The sequence below is a fragment of the Chrysochloris asiatica genome, unplaced genomic scaffold, assembly GCF_000296735.1.
Source record: "Chrysochloris asiatica unplaced genomic scaffold, ChrAsi1.0 scaffold00194, whole genome shotgun sequence".
Lineage (NCBI taxonomy): Eukaryota > Metazoa > Chordata > Mammalia > Afrosoricida > Chrysochloridae > Chrysochloris > Chrysochloris asiatica.
The window spans coordinates 6,060,992-6,084,116 of record NW_006408712.1 but is presented as its reverse complement, the minus strand read 5'-3'; the positions used below and the strand labels follow the sequence as shown (position 1 = coordinate 6,084,116).

Below are 23,125 nucleotides of genomic sequence, written 5' to 3'. Positions count from 1 at the left end.
TCAAAAACTTCATTCATTTGTGTCAACAATCAACAATCATGGAAGCAGCAGTCAAGAAATTAAAAGACACATTGCATTGGGCAAATTTCCTGGACAAGACCTCTTTCAAGTGTCAAAGAGCAAAGACGTCAGTTTGAGGACTAAGGTGCGTCTGATCCAAACTATGGTATTGTCAATCACCTCATATTTATGTGAAAGTTGGACTACAGAAGCATTAATGCATTTCAGCTGTCATGCTGGAAAAGACAATTGGAAGTACCATGGACTGCCAAAAGAACAAGCAAATCTGTGTTGGAAGAAGTTCAGCCAGAAAACTCCTTAGAAACAAGGATGGTAAAACTTTGTCTCACATGCTTCATGCATATTGTCAAGAAGGACCAGTTACTGCAGAAGGACATTATCCTTGACTAAGTGGAACGTCAGCAGAAAAGAGGAAGCTAACCAATGACATGGATTGGCACAATGGCAGCAGCATGGGTTCAGGCATAACAACAATTGTGAGAATGGCATAGAATTGGGCAGTGTTTCATTCTGTTGTTCATAAGGTGGAATTGACTCAATGGCATCTAACAACAACAACAACAACATACTCAAAGTTCTATGTTGGTTCTTGTGGATTTGGTTTAATTTTTGGAACTTCAACCTGAACTTGCATATGAGCAATTGATGGCCTGTTCCATAGTTAGCCACAAGCCTTTGGCTGATGATATTGAGCTTTGCATTGTCTCGTCTCCTTCTTGTTTGTTGTTAGGTATCATTAAGTAGGTTCCAACTCATAGCAACCTTATGAACAATAGAACAACATAATTCTAGGTCCTGTGCCATCCTTACAATTGCTGTTAAGCTTGAGGAAATTGTTAATGTCACAGTGCTGACTGTCTCATTGGGGGTCTTCTTCATTTTTGTTGACCATCCACTTTACTTAGCATGATGTCCTTCTCCAGGGACAGGCCCTTTCTGGTAACATGCTGGAAGTATGAGAGACATAGTCTTGTCATCCTTGCTTTTAAGGCTCATTCTGGCTGTGTTTCTTCCAACACAGATTTGTTTATTCTTCTAGAAGTCCATGGTATTTTAATATTCTTCTACAGCACCTTAACTCAAATGCTTCAATTCTTCTACGGACTTCTTTATTCATTGTCCAACTTTCACATGCATATGAGGTTACTGAAAATACCATGGCTTGAATCAGATGCACCTTAGCCCTCAAACTGACATCTTTGCTCTTGAATGCTTAAAGAGGTCTTGTGCAGAAGATTTACCTAATACAATGCTTTGATTTCTTGACTGCGGCTTCCACGAATGTTGATAGTTGTCTTTGACTTCATTCTTTTCTCCATTTATCATGATGTTATTTATTAGTCCAATCGTGAGAGTTTTTATTTTCTTTACATTGAGATGCAACCCAAACTGAAGGCTGTGGTCTTTGACCTTCATCAGTAAGTATTTTACGTCTTGCTCACTTTCAACAAGCAAGGTTGTATCATCTGAATATCTCAGGTTCCTCCCATCCTGATATCACGGTCTTCTTCATATAATCTGGTTTCTTAGATTTGCTCAGCATACAAAGTTGATAAGTATGGTGATTAAATACAACCCTAGTGCACACTTTCTTAATTTTAAACCATTCACTGTCCCCTTGTTCTGCTCTTATTTCTGCCTGTTGGTTTATTTATAGGTTGCTCATGAGCATAATAAGTGTTCCAGAATATTCATTCCTTCCAATGTTGTCCATAGTTTATCTTGATCCACACAGTCAGTAAAGCACAGGTAAACACTTTTCTGGTATTCTTTGCTTTCAGTGAAGATCTATCTGACATCAGCAATAACACCCCTCATTCCACGTCCCTGTCTGAATCCAGCTGGAACATCTGGCCGTTCCCTGTCAATATACTTACTGTTGCAGCCATCTTTTAATAATCTCTGGAAATTTTTTTATTTGTATGTGATATTAATTATATTACTTGATGATTTCTGAATTCTGTTGTGTCACCTCTCTTTACAATATGGATAATAAATATGGATCATTGCCAATCAGTTTACCACTTTAATTTTAATTATAGATTTTCCCCATTTATTTCCAAGTCTTTTATTTGACCCTAACTAAAAGTTGTCCTTAAATTATCAGATGCTTAGTGAATGCATAAATGAATATTTAGTGATTAATAGCAGTGAATAAGAATGTATTCATATGCTCTATAGGAATGCTAGGATTTCCTGTGAGTGCGTGGCACAAATAGGCACTTAACCACTAGCTTAAAAGATGATTGTTTCAACCCACCCAGAGGTGCCTTAGATGACAGCCTGGGGATATGCTTCTGAATGGTCACAACCTTGGAAACCCTTTGGAGCAGTTCTACTCTACACACATGGGTGCACTCTGCACACATGGGGTGCCATGGGTAGAATCAACTCCACAACAACTAATAACAATATAACAATATATATTTAAATAAGGAATCATTATATTGCTGACATTTAAGGAAATTTCCCATTTTAACCTTTTAAACACAAATTAAATATTGAATATTGTAGGGATACTAATGTAAAGAAGAAAAAGCAATAGCTCTTCTTGTAAGTTATACAAAGAAATAATTCTGATGAAAGGCAGACTGTTTCACTATCATTGTTGTTGTTGTTGTTATGTGCAGTGGAGTCAGTTCCAACTCATAGCGACCCTGCACAGGGTTTCCAAGACTGTTAATATTTACCGGAACAGAATGCCTCATCTTTCTCCCACGGAGCAGCTGGTAGTTTCAAACTGCTGACCTTGTGGTTCACAGCCCAATTCGTAACCACTATGCTACCAGAGCTCCTTGGAATCAGTCAAACTTCTCCAAGAGTCCAGAGACTTGACCATCCCTTAGACTTGGATGGAATAAGGGACTTTGTTAACATGATAGCATTCTATATAAACAATGAAAAATGAGTTGGGCACAGAAAGTTTTAATGAACATGTTCAAAGCAAAGGGACCGATGTGAACTGAGGAAGAGCTAGTCATGTGAATTACCTGGATGATGCCACACAGCTGGCACACAGAGGATCACCATGAGTTTTAATCAACTCAGTAGTAACTGCTATCTTGTGATGATTTTAAATGATGGGAATGCTTTCAGATTTTGGATAAAATTCAGAAAAATTAAATCAACGATATACGAATATGTTTCAACTACCGTTAGTTTTACCCTTTAATTACCATTAATAAAGCCAAGGATGGCTTAACCTCATCGTTGGGACGGGGGGCACGGGTCAGAGAATTTCAGTTCTATTTTGACTATTAGAAAAAATAAAAACCTTAGTTTTCAACTTGATCCATGTCTAGGTTATCTGCTAGCATTTTTGTGACAGTCTTGTGATTCACACTGAGCAGAAAGAACAACCTGTTGAATTATAACAGGACAACTCCAAGTTTCTTTTGAAGAAACCAATGATTAATGTGTTCTCACATCTCCCTCAGCAGGTTGTTCCTTGGAAAGGTCTTTCCAAAAAGCTTTCTTAAAAAAAAAAAAAAAAAAAAAAAATCACAAGGCTGGGCAGATTCATGAATGTCTTCTAGCTACAGGAAAACCATCCAGAACTGGAGATTTGCCAAAGGGCATACTTTGGCTTCCTGCCAAAATTTGTAGTGGGGAAACATTATGTTGAGGGACTTCCTTTGCTCTAGTGAAAGCTTACTAAAGGTCAGAAAATTATCCAATTTACCCACACACAGAGTCTGACATTCAGATTTATGTGGCCCCAGAATTCATGACATATCCTTAGAGGTTGCCCTGGATGACAAAGAAAGTAGAAATATTAAAACAGAATCATGATACATAAACATTAGTCTTTCTACACATTTTCTTAAAATTGTTTTCCCTTCCCTCACAAAATAAATGAATAAAGTATAAGTAATGATTTGATGTGTTTCATTCTGTAATTCTTTAAATAACTTCTAAAAATAGCTCACCAACAGAAGCATAATGCCATCTGATACTAAAGTAAAACAAAGCTGATATACCAAAACATAAACATAATACTTGTTTAATTTTTAAAAAATTAAGTCATCATATTTATAGTTTATTTTTAAGCACATTTAAAAAATAAAACATTAAATGTTGAGGCAAGGAAATATCACAATGACAGATTGGTTATATTCCTTAATACTCGACTTTCCTTTGTATATTAAATGTAAAATAAATATGGAAAAAATCCCCTTGAAAAAACTGCTAAACTCTAATAAAGTACTGCTTAGAGTTCTATACTCTTCATAATTAAAATTTACCTCAACTCTTTCTCATTCAACGCCAAGAAACAATTTCTAGTTTTCAAATACTGTTGTTATTGTTAGGTGCCATCAAGCCAGCTCCCTCTCACAGCAACCCTATGAACAATAAAATGAAACATAGACCAATCCTGCATCTTCCTTACAATCATTTTTACAACCACTGTATCTATCTATCTCATTCAGGATCTTCCTCTCTCTTTCTGACCTTCTACTTAATCAAGCATGATATCCTTCTCTAGCGATTGGTCCCTCCTTATAATATGTCCAGAGTACGTGAGACAAGTCTCAATATTCTTACTTCTAAGGAGAATTCTGGTTGTATTTCTTCCAAGACAGGTTTGTTCATTCTTCAGGTTTGTTGTTGTTGTTATGTGCCATCTAGTTGGTTCCTACCCATAGCAACCCTGTATAGGTTTCTGTGGAACAGCTGGTGAACTTTAACTGCAGACCCTGCAGCAAACCTAGCTCTCCTAATTAAGTGCCTAGAGTCACCCCACTTTGCAAGCAAGCCTCCAGTCCAAGGCACTCTGCCTTACTGGTTCTGAGTCATTCACTCCTCTGTTATTCCTCTGCTGTCCCAGGTATCTCCTGACTTGAGAGGGTTCACTGTTCAGAGATCTTGGGGTCCGAAGGACATGCTTCTCTCTTTCTTGATCCTACTGAGATCCCCCTCCAGCTTTAGAACAAGTTCATTTTAATCCCAGTGGGATGGCAAAGTGACGGATCCCCTCATGAGAGTTTCAAGTTTTTACAATCACATTAACGCTGTTAACAATAATTCACAAAGGAATCATATAACCCTATCAGCATCTTCCCCCACCATCTCTTACCTAAGCATTATCAGGGTTGGTGGGAGTTACAAGACCATAGCTAGAAGAGCCTTAACAATCAATTCACTGTAACACAGATCCATCCAAATGCCTTTCATAATCAATAAAGCACATGTAAACATCTTTCTGGTATTTTATGCTTTCATCCAAGATCATCTGACATCAACAATGATATTCCTCATTCCATGTTTTCTTCTGAATACAACTTAAATTTCTGGTAGTGCCCTGTCAATATGCTGCTACAATCATTTTTGAATTATCTTAAGCAAAATTTTATTCATACATACTGTTCAAGAATTTGCACATTCTGTTGGATGACCTTTCTTGGGAATGAGCACAAATGTAGATCTCTTCTAGTCAGTTGTGAAGTGTTGTTGAGCTGACTCAACATCACCTAACAACAACATTATTTTCAACAGTCTAGAAGTTGTTATAACAATGTCAAGGCATAATTACAAAGCATGAGCCAATGGCCAAGGATTCCATTCCTAACAGATGTATGCAAGCAGTCCCTGGATTACTAAAGAGATCCATTCCTAATTACATCTTTAAGAATTTGTAGGTAAGTCAGAAAAGATGTATACAGCTCTTATTAAGCCTTGTTGTTGTTGTGAAGTGCCGTCGAGTCGGTCCCGACCCACAGCGACCCTGAATAGGGTTTCCAAGGAGCAGCTGGTGTATTAAGCCTTAGTTGAGTACAAAAAAAGAAAAGAAAAGAAAAGAAAAAAAAGACTAGTAGCCATTTCAATTATTTAAAAGTCAATGTGAAGGTGATTATGATGAAGAAATTAAAATTTAGGGGTTAATTAAATCATTATTTAGGGGTTGATTCAATCATTTCAAAGTGATGGCAAATTTATGCATTATTAAAGAGAAAGAATGAGAACTTCATAACCCAGGGACTGACTGTACATCTAATTGAAACCAAAAAAACTATAGATATTTGATTACTCTGGGTATATATATTTTTACATTAAAGTCTCTCTTCTTTCTTTTTCCCCACCCCACCCATCAGCTGCTTGTGGTTGCTTGTAGTGTCTGTTGCTATGATTGTGACATGTTTTGCCAGAAATCCTAGGCAAAAGTGAGTCTTAATCTCTAAGCACCAGAGAAAATGATGTTACATTAATAATACATACTTCCGAACAGATAGTATGGATCCCCTTGGGAATGGCAAAGGGGCATATATATAACGGTGTGGGTTTTCTGAGGAAATTTTACTAAGAATTATAAGCCATCCTTTTCATTATCTTCCATGGAACTAAATCAGTTTACAGCAGAATGATTCACTTCATGAATGGATGATTAAACTATGTGGTTGATAAATGATTTGTAGTTACATTTTCTAAATATCTTTGACCCTGTAAATTAGATGTCTTCAATCCTGGACTTTAATATTTTAATTGTTAATGAGAACCAACCATACAAGAATACACTATGTCATTAAGAACCTTACATGTACATAAAGGTGAAGAAATTAAAACCAAATAGAAATGGAAAGATATTCGTAACAGAGCTGAAGTTATTTTTGTTTGTAATGCTCCTGGGTTCAACCTCCAGGGATAAGATTCAAGATTTGTTTATCATGAGATGATAGTCTATGAACTGCGGTGGGGTAGAATAGAGTAGATGCTAGAGACAGAGTGCATTCTCCTGAAGATTTCTGATGCTACAGTGAGTAAACATAGACAAAGAAAGGAGCGCTTGATTTTTGTACTCTATGCATCTTGGGTGGTGCATTAAGGTGATGATTTTTAAATCACTCAGAACTGAGTGAAATATAGTAACAACTAACCCATAGCAAGCATGCAGATATGTATGAGGCACCATCTATGAATTTTACAGACATTATTGCATTTAATCTTAACGCAGTCCTAAATTATTGTTTTTCTGTGCCAATGGAGACCTATAACGCAAGTTCTATCTTAGTCCCATATTATGGACAAAAGAACTAAGCCACAGAGAAGTTAAGTAACATGTGCAAGATTTTCTATTGGTAAGTGGTAACTCTTCTATTCAAAGTCAAGCAGTCTAGCTCTAGACTTCAATTCAATCATTAGGTCTCAACCATCCATCTTTTTTTCTTGCTTTTGGAGGTTGTTGTGCCTATTTTTGTCTCTATAATTTTACAGCTTTTCCTCCAAAAGCTTCAATAATACAAGTGCATCCATTCTTGCTTATAATTAAAACTTATATTAGATCTTGAGATTTTTCTCTAATGACTTTTTAAAAAATTAAATTATACTTCATTTATAAGTATATAAATTACATGGGCCTTAACCAAATGCAATTAATAGACTTATTTTCCAGTTGTTGTTAGTGACCCTGTATAAGGTCTTCAAGGAGTGACTGGTAGGTTTGAGCCACCACACTTGCTATTAGTAGTCCAGCGCTTATCCTCTAGTGCCACAGTAAGACTTATTTTACATTATTCTTGTTGTTAAGTGCCATTGAGTTGGTTCTAACCCATAGCATGCCTGTATAGGATTTCTGAGGAGTGGCTGGTGAGCTTGAACTGCCGACCTGGTGGCTCACATAGACCTTGCAGTCCAGCGCATTAACCTGCAGCGCTACACCAGGACTTCGTTTTTTGTTGCTTTCTTCAAAAGTTGACTATAATGAGGGTGTTTTACACATAAGTTAAGCCTTATTTAGGGAAGTCAACCCATGCATTTTTCTTAACATATTGCCTGCTGTCTTTGAACCAACAATCTGTTTATAAATGTGCAGTCCTTTATTCAAATTAGTCCAGTTAAAATTCTCTGGGCATGGAGTCTTCATGAACATCCGTTTTAAAAGCTGACAGCTGTTCAAGAAATGGGTGCTAATTTTGCCATTGAAATTTTATTTAATAAGAAATTCCACGTACTCAGAAAGATATGGAACTTAAGTTTAACTCTGTTGAAAATGAGCAATCTAGACCTTTGGGAGATATAAGGACCAACTGTCCAAACCAAACTGCCCCTCCCCTTAGATTAATGAAACCATGGAATTTATTTTACCACTGAAGTTAGTTAAAATCTTCTTATAGGCTACTTGTCTAAAAAGTACCAAAGAATTGGAAGACTTTGCACATTTCTAAGATTTAGCAAAGGTGTTTATGGTTTTAAAAAGTAGCTATGAGAAGCAAAATTAAGGCCAAGGCAAAGATTAGGTACAGGCTGCAAGAGCACATTTTCTCTTCTCAACTTTACTCATTTCAATTGAAGTATCTTGGGATACCTTCACTGAGCATCACAGATCTCATGCATATGAATTATTTTCTGGGATTGCAGGAGGAGAGAAGATGGTACAAGAACTCTGAGCTCCTAAGGAAAATGTCTAAATAAACGTAGGTATTATTTATTAACTTTTTCTTTTTTTAAGATCCTGTTTTTATATGTCCATTTCTCTCATTCTCTTAGTATTCCTCCATCAGTCATTCTTTTCTGTGGTCAGTTGGGTTACCACCCAAACCCACAGTGACACCTGCTGGCCAATTAGGAATGGCTGGACTGAATCCCTGCAATGGGGCCTGTACCAAGTAAATAGGTCCACTGAAATGAACATTACATACTGTAAAGTTATTTTAGAAACAGTGAGGGAAAAATATGAGTGACCATTACACAGGGCAGCTTGAAGGAGAACTTTGTGTAAAGTCTGTACGAAATATTACAAATCTAAAATTTAAGGATTATTATGTTTTCACCTCATAAAAATGAGTCAAAAGTACACCCTCTACTATGAAACAATTATTAAGACATAAGAAAATAGTTGTGTTCATTATTCATGGAAAGTGACTTTTTACGTTGGTTTTCATGTGCTCCAAGATTAGTTCAAGAGATTTTTTTTTTTTTTTTTTTGTAGAATTAACTGAAGTCCCAAATGTAACATAGGAGACTTTGTTTTACACACATTCATTTCCTTGAAGCATTTCGATTAGACTTCCAACACAAAGGGTCAAAATTGAAGATTTTAGACGTTTTTCTCTATTATTTCCCAAGAATTGTTAATTGAGCCATTTCTTGGTTACATTTCTTTACTTTAAAATATTCAAATTTTGTTGATTTTAGGCACTGGTCATTTTGGCTAGGTATATTTCTGAGGATGTTTGCTTTATTTTAAGCAAATCCGATTCTGACTTGAAAGTACAAATTCTAGTAAAAACAATGACATCAGGAATATTTGTTACCATTAGTAAATTCTCTTAAAATATCTACACTTTTCATCTGATGGGTAAATACTAGGAAAAATGCTCTATACACATGTTCACATTTGAACCAGGAGGCTGTCCCTAATGACTTGGAGCAGCAAATGTGTATGAACAAATACGTTGGCCTTCTTCATACTTATGCTGTGTTATAAAGCTAAAGCTTCATTTTAGTATGACCTTAGAAGAATAGTGATCCTTTTAGCATTTCCTGGTATTTGGTGGAAGGAATGTTTTTATTTGAATGCAGATGTCACTTGGTTTACAGGAAGGATTTGGTAACGTGCTCACGCCAGTATTGCACTTACCCCAAATTTCTTGCAATGTAGGAAGAACACATGTCAAAGCTCACTGTTTGTTCAATGGAAAAGATTCAGTACACCAGAAGCTTCTATTATAAACATTGTGACTTTGTGCAATTTACAAAATGTTCTATCTCCATTAAACAATAAACCCTTGACCTCAGAGCTCAGTTTCAGGATTCTGCTATTTGAGAAGGTAGACATAATGGATGGTAATAATAAATGAAAAGTTCAAGAGGTTAAGAAATACTGTTTAATTATTTCTCTAGAGCGTGGCTGCAGAAGCCTCACACGTCTGCCTTCTTCCTGGTAGAAACACTGCCTGGGAAAGAATCATTTGGCACAACCCAGGCAGGGCATAATAGCAGGTTGCTGGTCTTCAGCTGTGTTTATGAGCAAATGGTCTCTAGATACCCTTCCATTTCTGAAACTTACCGTCCCTGCCAGGGGAGATCCAGTGCCAGTCCCAAGGCTCAGCATCTGTTTCCCAAAGACCTTGGATTTGTTAGCATGAGAAATTCATTGCTCATAGTTGCTTTCCAGCTGTGGTACTAGTGAGTGGAGATTTCTTGCCCTATTTATTTGTAGAAAACCATGTTCTGTCCGCTCCTGGGGACTCTCTTATATAACTCGTTCTGGACATAGGCCACGGAGCCCTAAACCTCAGACCCATTAAGCTGCCTTGTGAACTAATGAGCTTCTCAATCACAAAAGGACAAATATTATCTGAGAGCACTATTGTAAAAAGCCAAGTAAAGGTTTTCACACTAAAAGAAACATTCTTTCATGATTACCAGGTGTGGGACGGAATGCAGGGCAAATGATTGGCTAGGGGGTAGACAGGTGTTAGTTAAGATGAAGAGGAAGGCAGTAAGAGGGAGGTTGGCAAAAAATTATGGAGGCAGGGGAAGATACTGGAAAGAATGAAAGTTAAAGGTAACAGTGGTAGATTCACACAAGCAGATTTATCGATAGACACACAGGCTGAATATAAGGGGGGGGGCGGGGGGAGAAAAAGAGAAGTACACCCAGGGAAACAAACGTTTGACATAGAATATTTGTACCTGAGTATTTACCTTTGCTGAAAATATATCTGTGAATTTGGTGGAATATACAGGTGGTAGAAAGATGAGGCTTTCTGCTCCCGTAAAGATTTACAGCCTCGGAAACCCTGTACAGGGTCTCTATGAGTCGGAACCGACTACACGGCACATAACCACAGTTCCGTAAACATCTTAGACACAAACAAACACCTTGAGGGAATGAGCCGCTGGGTCTGGAGGCTCAGGGGACACCTAGGTCAACTGGCCTAACATAATCCATAAAGACAATGTTCTACATCCTGCTTTGGTGTGTAGTTGTTGTTGTTGTTAAGTACCGTGGAGTCGGTTCCAACTCATAGCGACTCTGTACTGAGTTTCTGAGGCTGTAAATCTTTACGGGAGCAAGAGAGCCTCATCTTTCTCCCGCGGAACAGCTGGTAGTTTTGAACTTCCGACCTCGAGGTTAGCAGCCCGATTCCTAACCACTACGCTAAGTAGTAACTGGGATCTAAAAGTCCATGCATTATCATCTAAGGTGCAATTATTGGTCTCTCCCTGATTAGAGGCAAAAAGAGCCATGAAAATTGAAGGCTCTTGGAAACAATCAGTCCAATGGACTAACAGGCCATGTGAACATCCATCTCAACGATCCTGAGACCAGAACGAGTTGGTGCCTGGCTGTCACTATCAACCTTGATCACAATAGGAGATGCTGGATAGAGCAGGAGAAAAATATAGAGCAAAATGCAAAAATCATTAAAAAAAAAAAAAAAATCAGGTTTACTAGTTGGACAGAGACTGATGGACTGAACCCCTGAGACTATGGACCTTAGACACCTTCCAGGCCTGAAAATAAACTCACCCCCATGACTGAAGTTTCAGTCAAACAATAGAAAATCCATAGGGGGTACAATAACAGTACGGCGGTGTGCACTCATTCAGATCATCAACAATTTGAAATAAAATGAGAAGCACTTGCCCAAGGACAAAATTCAGAAGGGTTAGGAAAGACAGAGGAATGGAAACAGGAAACACAGGTAGGAAATAGGATAAGAGATGCTTTATTGTGGGGATTGTAGTTAATGAGATGAAACAAAATGTGTGTGAATTGTTGAATGGGAATCTGATCTACTCTGTAAATCTTCATCCATTGCAAAAGAAAAATAAAGTTTCCAAAAAAAAAGCTACCTCACTCAAACTTCACAAGATTGGAAGGTCTATGTGAGGACCAAGGCATGATGATGTTCAAGTTTAGAAGACGTGTGTTTTGGTTAGAGAACTAGTCTTAAGGAAAGCTCTTAATGGCAATTAAGAACAGTGAAAATGACTAGTGACAAAAGCTTCCCAGAGGAGAATTACTGGAGCAGATCTGTTGGCAATTCCCCCATAAAATCCACCCAGAGCTCAGAGTAGGAGTCAGTAAAGAATGCTTTGTATGGCTTTCAGAATAGTGGATAGATTTCTTGTTGCCAGATGAATGTGAATTCTTTAGCACTTCCTATCCCCCAGCCCACCCCAAAAACTGTTACAGTAAATTGCTAATCTGCCTTATTCCATCTAGACTTGCAGAAACCAGATCAGGGGCAGCTGCTTGGATGAACCTTGGCTTCTGAACTCCAGAAGATTAGCATTGGGAAGGCTGTGGCATGGGAAAGGAAAAGAACTTAGTTTTGCTGGAATTTAGACACCAAGGTTTTAGAAAAATTATTATTAAAATCTGAAAAACATTGAAACCAGGCCCAGGTTGGGACCAGTGGGGAACTGTGGCGGCATTAGCAAAGATCTAACCCTGGCTGAGTCACATGGGGTGCTTGAAGGCCTCAATGTAAAAGCCCTTAAATGTCCAAGGCCCATTTCTGAAGGCTGTTATTCCCCAAAAGACTTGCCCACATCATTGCTTTATACAACGGAGTTGTATGATATTAAGTGGATTCCCACTCATAACAACCTTATGGGCTACAATAGAGAGTCCTGCTGGGGCTCAGTAGAATAAGCACGGGACCAAAAAGTTGGTTTGAACTGCAAAGTCATTTGTTTAAACTCATCAGCCGCTCCTCAGAAACTCTACACAGGATTGCTATGAGGCGGGATAGACTTGATGTCACTTAACAACAACAACAATCTTTATAGAAGCAGATCACCAGGTCGTTTCTCCCATGGAGCCACTGATGGATTCAAATTGCTGACCTTTCCATTAGTGGCCAAATGCTTAATCATTGCACCATCAAAACTCCTTTATATTAGACACATACAAAGTTCCGCACACTAGCTGGGAGATAGATAATTTGAGAATTAAGTTTCTACAGCTATAGGTTCAGGCTTCATTGAAAGCTGGCAAGATTTCACTTTCAGGTTCAAAGAAAAATAATGCATATCAAAGAGCTCAAGAGACTTCTTGAACCCAGATCAAGTATTTACCAAGCAATATTTTGATGAATGAGGAGGGTCAAATGATTCCAAAATACACAGTTTAAATTTCCCCAGCATATACATGGCTTTGGAAAATGAAAGGGAAATGGTGCTCTGGGCAAAATACAGTTGGGGATTTGCTGAATACCAAATATTTTAAAAATATTCCAAAGCTTGCCAAACCCCAAGTGCTTCTGGGCTCACATAAACTTGCTCTTCCACATGGGAATACCTTTTCTACGATTGTTTCTCCCAGACAGCTCTATTCACCACAGGAAGTCTGTAACTCAATTTTCTCCTCTGTAAATAAAAGTGTCTCCAAATGGCATAGATCTGACATCCACACCGAAAGGCAGACAGATGCAATTCTTTCAGGTCTGGTGTCCCAAACCAGATCAACACACAATTAAGCAATGAGATGTCAGGTGCTGACCTCAGCGGGACCCTCTCTGTTTAAACAAACAGCACTTCTTCTTATATAATGCAACACTATCACAAAACTTTGGGAAGAGCGCAATGTCTCAACAGCTCTGACTGAAATCTAAATACAAAGATGAGCCAGTGAGCATTGGTCTGTTCAAATTTAGATACAAGTGCAAGGTGCTATTCCAAGATAGGGGTGTGATCCATTTCAGCAAATGCAACACTGCGACTGGGGGACCAAAGCAGATGAACTGAATTATGATGAAAGCCAGAAAGTTGTCTTTAGGAAAAGGGTCGCATTACATAAACTTGACCAGATTCCTAATTCTGTTGTTGTGAAGTGCCGTCAAGTCGATTCCGATCCATAGCGACCCTGTATAATAGGGTTTCCAAGAAGCAGCTGGTGAGCTTGAACCGCTTGATCTTGCAATTCAATTGGCTTTGCAGTCTGCTGCATTAACCCACAGGGTCACACCAGGACTCCTAATTCTAGAGCAGGGTTAAAAAGCATTATCAAACAGATAAAACGTGTTCCTGAGTCACAGGACTCAAGGTAGCTAACAAGAGCTAGAGACAACTAGCACTGAGGTTTGCAAATGGATTAGCAAGGCAGAGTTTAGGGATTTCCTTTTGCAGATTTGCTAGGTTTACTTCTTGGCGTGAAAAGCAAGACACATGTCTTTAACCTTGGAAGCTACCAAGGAATCCTATTCATTGTAGTTTGTAAGTCAACAAAGAGGAGTGGAGTTTAATATTTAAATATGTCTCATATAGCCATTAAAATTTTTTTTATGAGTGTTAAGCCATTATTAAAACAAGATGGGCTCTAGGTCATGGACCCTTTCATAGCACTCATACAGTGCTAATGAGACAAATAATATCACTTCTCAGGGAGATGGTTGCCTCCAGCACCAAATTCAGTGTACCTGCTGCAGTTAAAAACTCTAAAGGAAATAAGAAAAAAAAAAATACCATTATGAAGATCTTACTGCTGGGATGTTTTCCTTTTCATCGTCTGAACAAAAAAAGCACAGGTTCTAATGCAATAAAGAAACTCTGATGGCACAGTGTTTACGCGCTCAGGTAATAACAGAAAGGCCCGTGATTTAAACTGAGGAGCTACTCTATGGGAGAAAGCTGTGGGAGTCAGCTTCTTCAGAGTACGGACTTAGAAACATTATGCGGCAGTTCTACTCTCTCCTATAGGTCACTATGAGTCAGACTCAACTCCATAGCAACGGGTTTGTTTTTTTGGTTTCTAGCTCAATTCCTGTTTAGTTGGATTTTTTTCCTGATGTACATGTGTGTGTATTTGGAAGGGCTGGGCAGGGAGTATAAGCCAAACATCAAATACTTGGATATTACTATCACACACAAATGCCTATTAGCCATCTGACCACATGCATTATGTCCCTAGGAGATATTTACCTTCTGATGTTTACAGATGTCACTATGCTCTTTCCCAATCTAAGTCATCATTGTTCCCATGGCAATTACAGGCATGATAGAAGAAGGAAGGCTGACAACATCAGGGAGGAATATACTCCTCAGTACAACCAACCATTGTTGTGGTGAAGTGCCATCCAAAAGGGCAGCAATGGCCCAAAACACAAAGCTCAGGAAGAAGGAAGGGGAAGGAAAGAAGGACAAATGGAAATAAGAACCCCAGGGAGGAAGGGGGAAGAAGGTTATTGCACTGAGGGGATTGCACCCAATGTCATGAAACAAAATGCATATAAACTGTTAAACGGAAAATTCACTTGTTCTGTAAACGTTCACCCAAACTGCAATTTAAAAAAGTAGTTTACACACACAAAAAGAGCCTAAAAAACTAATAAAGGAAGATAAATTCACAAACCAGAAAAATATAGTTCTGGTTTGGGCAGTGGCAGAGACAGCCAGGGAGGAAAGGCTCTGTGGGGGAGGGATTGAAAACCCAGAGAAGCTGTGCTCACAGAACACCACCAGAGCTCTGGATCTAGCATAAGGTCCTGGGTGTCAGTTTCCTGCATGTGCAAGTGAAAAAATCATGATATAAAGGAAAATACTGTGAGTTAGGAATCGCTCAATATGGCACTCCCTCTGCAGCCATCCCACCAGGGCACAGATCAAAGGGCAGGGCTACAGCCAGACCAGCACAGGGAACCCACTCTAAAAGCAGTGCAATGGCGGGGGAATTCTACACATTTTTTCCTCCTCTTCCCTGTGGAGCCTTCTTTGCCCACCTGAACACCTTCAGGCGGGTGGGTGTGCACCTCCAAAAAAAAAAAGTCCAGCGCTGACCCCACAGTTTTCCCACGGCACAGAGAGAAAGAGCTTGGTGGCTGCTCATGACGTCAGCCTCAGGGTTGCAGCCCTAAAATTAACTTGTGCAGGACCCTTTATTCCAGCCTATCTAGCAAGAAAAAAGCAGGCCTGTCAGGCCTGACAGACAAACCATATGAACAATCTGTTAAACCCCAACATAAAAGGATGGAACTATCTTGAGAATTATGCTGTGGACACAAAGATACCTAACTGACCTTCAGAGACAAAAATAGTAGACAATCTTTCTCTCATTAACTTCTCAATATCTATCTACACACCTCTACAGTGGTGATTAGAGAAGGGGCCCGAATGAGCAGACACCCCACCCACTGCTAGAGGTTTCTACAGTGCACACACACTGCCTGTGTAGCAAGGTGACAGGGCAGTTGGCCACAGTTTTATTTTTGTAACCAAGTGGTGGTTTTTGTCTCTGCTTTTATATTGCTTCTGCTTTTGGTCCTTTTGATCACACATTTTTCCTGGAGGTGGGAGCTTTTTCTACCTACATTACCCAAGAAGAGACAGCAATCATGGCCATATAGCCAAGCTACAAGCATACTCCATAATATTCCACCATTGAGACAAGAGCCAAAAACAGCTGCTAAACATAACATGCAAAAAGGGAAGCCTATCTCCTGATCATATCCACCAGGAGACACCCAGTAAGCTTAATAACACAAAAACAAACATCCATTTAAGCATTAAAAAAACCCACATAACTACTAGAAATGACAAACAAAACACAACAAAAGATCTCGAAACATGTCCAAAAACAGAAAAGAGTAACTGAGACAAATAAACTGGAGACAGGCAAAGGCTCCTGGGAAAAGGAAGAGCAGGATTTGGATTTGCCTGAGAAAGAATTCAGAAGAATGATATGGAAACAAATTCAAATGCTCTAAAAAGGGGTGGAGGAAAACAAGGAAGAAATCAGGAAAGTACTACAAGAGCAATCGAACAAGATTGATACAGCATTGGAAACAATACAAAACCTGCAAAAAGTGGACCAGATGATTAATAATAAAATATCAGAAATAGACAAAAAACTGTAAGGGGAAAGGAGCAGAATAGAAGAGATGGAAGCCTGAACCAGCAAGCTGGAAGACAAATTTCTCAATACTGCTAAGATAGAAGAGCAAGCAAAAAAAAAGGAAGAGAATCTAAAATTCATGTTGGATAACAGGAAGAGGAACAACTTAAGAATTATTGGCATTCCAGAACAGGAAGAATCAGGGAAGTCTACCGAGGAGATACTTGAAGAGCTTCTGGAAGAAAATTTCCCTAACATCTTGAAAGATGAGAAGATAAACATTCAATAAGCTCAACGTACCCCAGGAAGGATAGACCCCCAAAAAAGTCTCCAAGACATATAATAATCAAGCTCTCCAAAATCAAAGATGAGGAAAGAATACTAAAAGTGGCCAGGGAAAAGAGAAGTGTCACTTATAAAGCCAAGCAAATCAGATTAAGCTGTGACTTCTCAGCAGAAACCATGCAGGCAAGAAGGCAATGGGGAGACATATACAAAACCCTAAAAGAAAAAAACTGCCAACCAAGAATCATCTATCCAGCAAAATGATCAATCAAATATGATGGTGCAATCAAAACATTCCAGGATAAACAGAAGCTAAGACATTTTGTCAAAACCAATCCAGTACATCAAAACATCCTAAAGGGAGTTCTTTGGACTGAAAACCAACAAGAACAGACAACAAACAGAGATTGACAGGCGTGGCAACACCACCTGGAACTCAGCTGACAGAAAGCAGAGTTCAGAACAGAACAAAACTACAATGAATTCAAAGGAGGTGGGAGGTGAACCAAAGATCAAAATAATAACAATGTCAAAGAAGCAATAAATGTAGGAACAGAGAGCCAGGTAGTGAGGATGTCAAGTAGATTACAGGATACAATAGATTCACTTAAATGGAGAGGAAAGTTAATAGACTATAAGGTAACCCCAAAGAAACTCAATACTTCACAACTTACCATGAAAATGAACTTCCAAGCAGAACAAGCAAACATGAAAACATAGAAGAAACTGACAAGAAATAGCACAAAAAAACACAAACTCAGCACAAGAAGGCATGCAGAACAAAGGATCGTATAGCACTACCAAAAAATGAATATAATGGCAGCAATTAATTCATACCTATTGATAATTACATTGAATGTAAGTGGATTGAACACACCAGTGAAGAGACAGAGAGTGGCAGAATGGATAAGAAAACAAGACCCTTCAATATGCTGCCTGTAAGAGACACATTTTACACACAAAGACAAAAACAGACTAAAAGTTAAAGGATGGAAAAATATATACCAAGCTAACTGCAACAATGAACAAGCAGGAGTGGCAATTCTAATCTCTGATAAAGTAAACTCTAAAACAAAAACCAGTGTAAGAGATAAAGAAGGACACTATCTCGTGATCAAAGGGTCAACTGAGCAAGATGACATAACCATAGTAAATATCTATGCTCCCAATGTAAAAGCACCAAGATACATGAAGTGAAAGCAGTGCTGAGAGGACAATTTATTGCAATAAATGAGCACATTCAAGAAGAAGAATGAATCAAAATTAACACATTAACACACAATCTCCAACAATTAGAAACTGACCAAGAGAGGGAACCTACAGTCACCAAAAGAAATACAACATATTTAAAGGTAAGAGCAGAAATAAATGAGATGGAAAACAGAAAAACTATAGAAAGAATCAACAGGACAAGAAGATGGTTCTTTTAAATGATTAATAAAATTGACAAATCATTGGCAAACCTAACAAAAGAAAAGAGGGAGACGACACAAACAGCTCACATTAGAAACCACATGGGATATCAAAGATACTGTCTGATGATTTCCACATTCCATTGGGTCACCTCTGTTTGGAATAGGCCCAAATACAGATCTCTTCCAATCAGTAGGCCAGATAGCTGTCTTCCAAATTTCTTGGCAGAGATGAGTGAGTGCCTCCTGTGGCACCTCACTTTCTTGAAAGATTTCAATTGATATTTTATCAATTCCTGGTGCCTTGTTCTTTGCCAATTCCTACAATGTACCTTGGATTTCCTCTTTCAGTATTACTGGCTCTTGATCATATGCCACCTCTTCAAACGACTGAGCGTTAACCATTTCCTTTTGGTACAGTGACTCTGTGTATTCCTTTCATTTTCCTTGATGCTTCTGCATCATTCAATAATTTGCCCAGAGAGTCTTTCAGTAATGAAAGTCAAGCCTTGTATTTCTTCTTCAGTTCCCCCAGCTTGAGAAATGCTGAGCGTGTTCTTCCTTTTCGGTTTTCTGATTCCAGATCTTTGCACATTTTGTTGTAATATTTGTCTTTATCTTCTCCAGCTGACATTTGAAATTTTCTGTTCAGCTCTTGGACCTCCCTCTTTTCTTTCATTTGCTTTAGCATATCTATGCTGGTGAGCAAGTTTCAGTGTTTCTTCTGATCCATTTTGACCTTTTCCTTCTTTTTTGTCTTCTTAATGACTGCTTTCTTCATGCATGATGTTCTTGATGTCATTGTACATGTCGATCTTTAGTGTTTAATGTATCAAATCTGTTCTTCAGATGATCCCTAAATTAAGATGGGATATATTCAAGGTCATATTTTGGCTCTCATGGACTTATTTTCATTTTCTTCAGTTTCTGTTTGAATTTGCATATAAGTATGTAAGACTGTTCCACAGTCTGCTCTTGGCCTTGTTTTGACTGATGATATGGAGCTTTTCCATCCTCTCTTTCCGCAGATGTAGTCAATTTGATTTCTATGTATTCCATCTGGGGAGGTCCATGTGTATAGCCATTTCTTATGCTGTCTAAAGAATGTATTTGAAATGAACAAATAATTGATTTTGCAGAATTCTATCATGCTTTCTCTAGCTCATTTCTATCACCAAGGCCATATTTTCCAACTACTGATCTTTTCTTTTTGCTCCCAACCTTTGCATTCCAATCACAAGTAATGATCAATACATCTTGATTGCATGTTTGATCAATTTAAAATTGAAGAAGTTGATAGAGTTCTTCAATTTCATCCTCACTGGCTTTAGTGGCTGGTGCATAAATTGAGTAGTATTCAACAAAATTTTTGTGTATGTGTGTGTTTCAGATCTTTTTATTCCTTCAAATTTTTCTTTATTAGGAGTGACTGAAATAAAAAATATAATTGAGTCCCATCATCATCATGAGTATCGTCATGGAAATGGCTCTGAGAGAAACTGGTGAGATGAATATTATTTCTTCCCATTTTCAACAAGTAGGTAGTTGCCATGGATATAGACAGCCAACAATCTGTCACGAATGTTCAAGGTCTGTTCTATAATACAACATGCCCATTCACAGGGGAAAACAAACTAGGAAATAACTTATGTGTACTTCTTGATTTCATTATACAAGTCAAGCACAAAAGTGTCACCCATGCCTCTAAGCACCTTGGACCATGAGCCCTTGAGTAAGGCTTTGCCTCCTTCATCACGCACAATCTTCCTCCAGCAGTCAAGGGTGCCTGTGTACATAATACCTGTCCCTTTGTACCCTGACTGCATCATCCTGCTACTAACAGTGTCAAATCGGTAGGAATTCTAGCCGCATCTGTGATGGATTGAGCGATGATCCAACTGACAAAGATGTGAGTATTCTTGGAAGCATTCCCTTTTGCAGTGTCACAGATACTGAAGTAAGCAACCTGGTAGATAGCAATACCTTGCACAGACACATTAAAGCCTTGGTACAGACCCTCAATCCTATCAGACTTGGTGATCTTAACCAGGTAGTCACCAAGGCCTTTGAACTCTCTTTCCGCACCAGCTTTCCCCACATCAGCTACTAGATGGGTACGGGCAAAATCAAGAGGGTACACAAAGCACAAGTATGTCACCCCAACAGCACCACCAGATGCTAGATTCCCAGCAAAGTAGCACCAAAACGGGTCCTCTTGTCCCCATCACGCAGGAAGATCTGCTTGTATTTTTCTTTGAAGGCAAAGTTGAGAGCTTGAGTGGGGAAGTATCTGATTACATTGGCCAGGTTACCACGCCATAAGGACAAGACTCCTTGCTCCTTGGGGATCGGAACCACACAATTGATAATGCCCTTGTACTGCTTATCTGCAGTGATTTGCTTGTTAGCATGCTGCACCTGCAGCAGCAGCTTGACCCGCTCAATGGGTGCTACCATGGTCTTGGAGATGGCCGCGGCCACTCCACCTGCAAGGAAGTCCTTGGCGAAGGACACAGTGGCATTTGTCATGTTGAAAGACGAAGAGGAGGAGGTGGCAGACTGTGGCAACACTGGAACCGGAACCAGCTTTGACTCTGGAGCTCTGGGCTCACCAAAATTTTATCCAACTTTACTGATGTTGTCAAGACTCTTCTGGTAATAAGGGGCAGAATTGAGCCACTCAAGGTGCCCCTGAGCATGAAATTGAAGTGGTTGTTGCAGTATGTCTGAATATAAACATGTGTGTGTGTGTCTTTCTCCCTTTCTCTCAAGGGCTACATTGACACCCATCCCCCAAATACTTCTCAGTCCTTCTTTGCTATTGTTCTCTTTTCTCTTAATTTCGGCCAGTATTTTTTCTCCTATCTCACTCTGTCTTGGCCTCCCAGTTCAGTTCCTAAAGCTTTCCTCTGCAGTCTGAACTTCCCCAGTTCTAAACTCTAATAAGAAAGCATCTCATCTTTTCTACCCAGATAACCCTGTTAGAGGTCTCCAGCAAGCCTGTGAAATGCTATCCTTAAATCATATACGCCCCACTGATTCAGTCAACTATTTCCAGGCTACAGAATCATTGGCTCAGCAGGGACTGGGAGTAAACACAGTGCCTGATGGGCATCCAAGCACAGTTCATAAAACTGAGGCCATGAAAATAGCTAAACCAACAAGTGAACTGCTGCTACCAGGGAGGACAGTGTGCTCCCCAAGATACCTAAGGGCAGCTACGTTTCCAGCCATTGGCAACTCTGTTCCTACTTCAATCTGGAAATTATAAAGTCTTCTCCCCTTTTTTTTTTCTAATTAAAAATAAAAAAATATTAAGCTAGGGAACTGCATAGAAACAAAATGAAAGCATCCCCTACTGTGAAAATGGTGTGGCAGGGGTATTTGACCTCCTGTAACTTCATGAGGGGAAGGGTGGAATCACCATTGATGGTTCGCTGACCCTTCACATTGCTGTCAGACATGCCTCCTCTCTCCAAAGATTGATAACCTTTTCATCAATTCTGACACCAGCCGTTCCTCTCACAACACTCTACTTCTCTGCTGGGTTTAATACTTGATTACAATGGCCACATAAACTCTCAAACTCATGAAAGGGCAGTAATCGTTACCTCAACTAAGCCAGTGAGTCAACTTTAGACTTGTTCTTAAACACTTCTGTCTTTCTGAATTGAAGTTTTGGAAATACTTCAGTTAATGTGACTTGATACAATATCAAAATTTTTAGAAATTAACAATGACAATAACATTATGATTGGTAACTTTGATCTTATTCTGATTACTATTTGTACTTTCATTCATTGAAATTGTAATTCACTGATGATTAGCTCATATTAATATCTGATTTTGAAAGTGTCCATAATGTTTACAAGAAGAGGTTTTGGTGATTACAGTCATATAAATGTGTGAATAACTGTGAGGTTGAGCTGCAGTATATGCCTCAGTAAGCTTTCTTTCAAACCTCAAGAACATATTTAAAGTTCAACACTAGACCTCAATTATGCTTGAATTACAAGCAAGCCAAAAGAAGCCTACAGTAACAAAAACTGTCAAAAACACTCTTGCCTTTAAATGTACTTGAACAACCAGAGAATGGAACTAGTTCACTCATTCAAGGGCTCATCTGATAAAGATTCTACTGATATAAAAGAAGAAGGAAAAACCCCACAGAACTTTGAAATTATTGTGCTTCTTTCTTGGTCCTAACAGATGGGTGGAAAGTCAATCGTGACAAAACTGTTGTTGCTTTTGTTGTTGTTGTTAAGTGCTGTCGAGTTGATTCCAACCCATAGCGACTCTGTATTGTGTTTCCAAGGAAACCAGCTGGTGAGCTTGAAATACTGACCTTGCAGTTCAAACAACTTTGCAGTCTCACGCATTAGCCCACAGCACCACACTGCTATTGTTGTTGTTGTTGTTATGTGCCATGGAGTCAGTTCCAACTCATAGCAACCCTGTACAGGGTTTCTGAGGCTGTAAATCTTTATGGGACCAGAAAACCTCATCTTTCTCCCATGGAAAAGCTGATAGTTTCAAACTGCTGACCATGAGGTTAGCAGCCCGATTCGTAACCACTACGCTACCAGAGCTCCTTTAGACTGCTATTAGGCGCTTTCAAGTCAGTTTT

The 23,125-nt window shown here is 38.9% G+C and overlaps 1 pseudogene; it reads right to left on the bottom strand.

Annotated features, from left to right (window-relative positions):
- Nucleotides 1-20,144: 20,144 nt before the first annotated feature.
- On the bottom strand, nucleotides 20,145-21,027 carry LOC102816808 (annotated as a pseudogene).
- Between the last annotated feature and the right edge of the window lie 2,098 nt (nucleotides 21,028-23,125).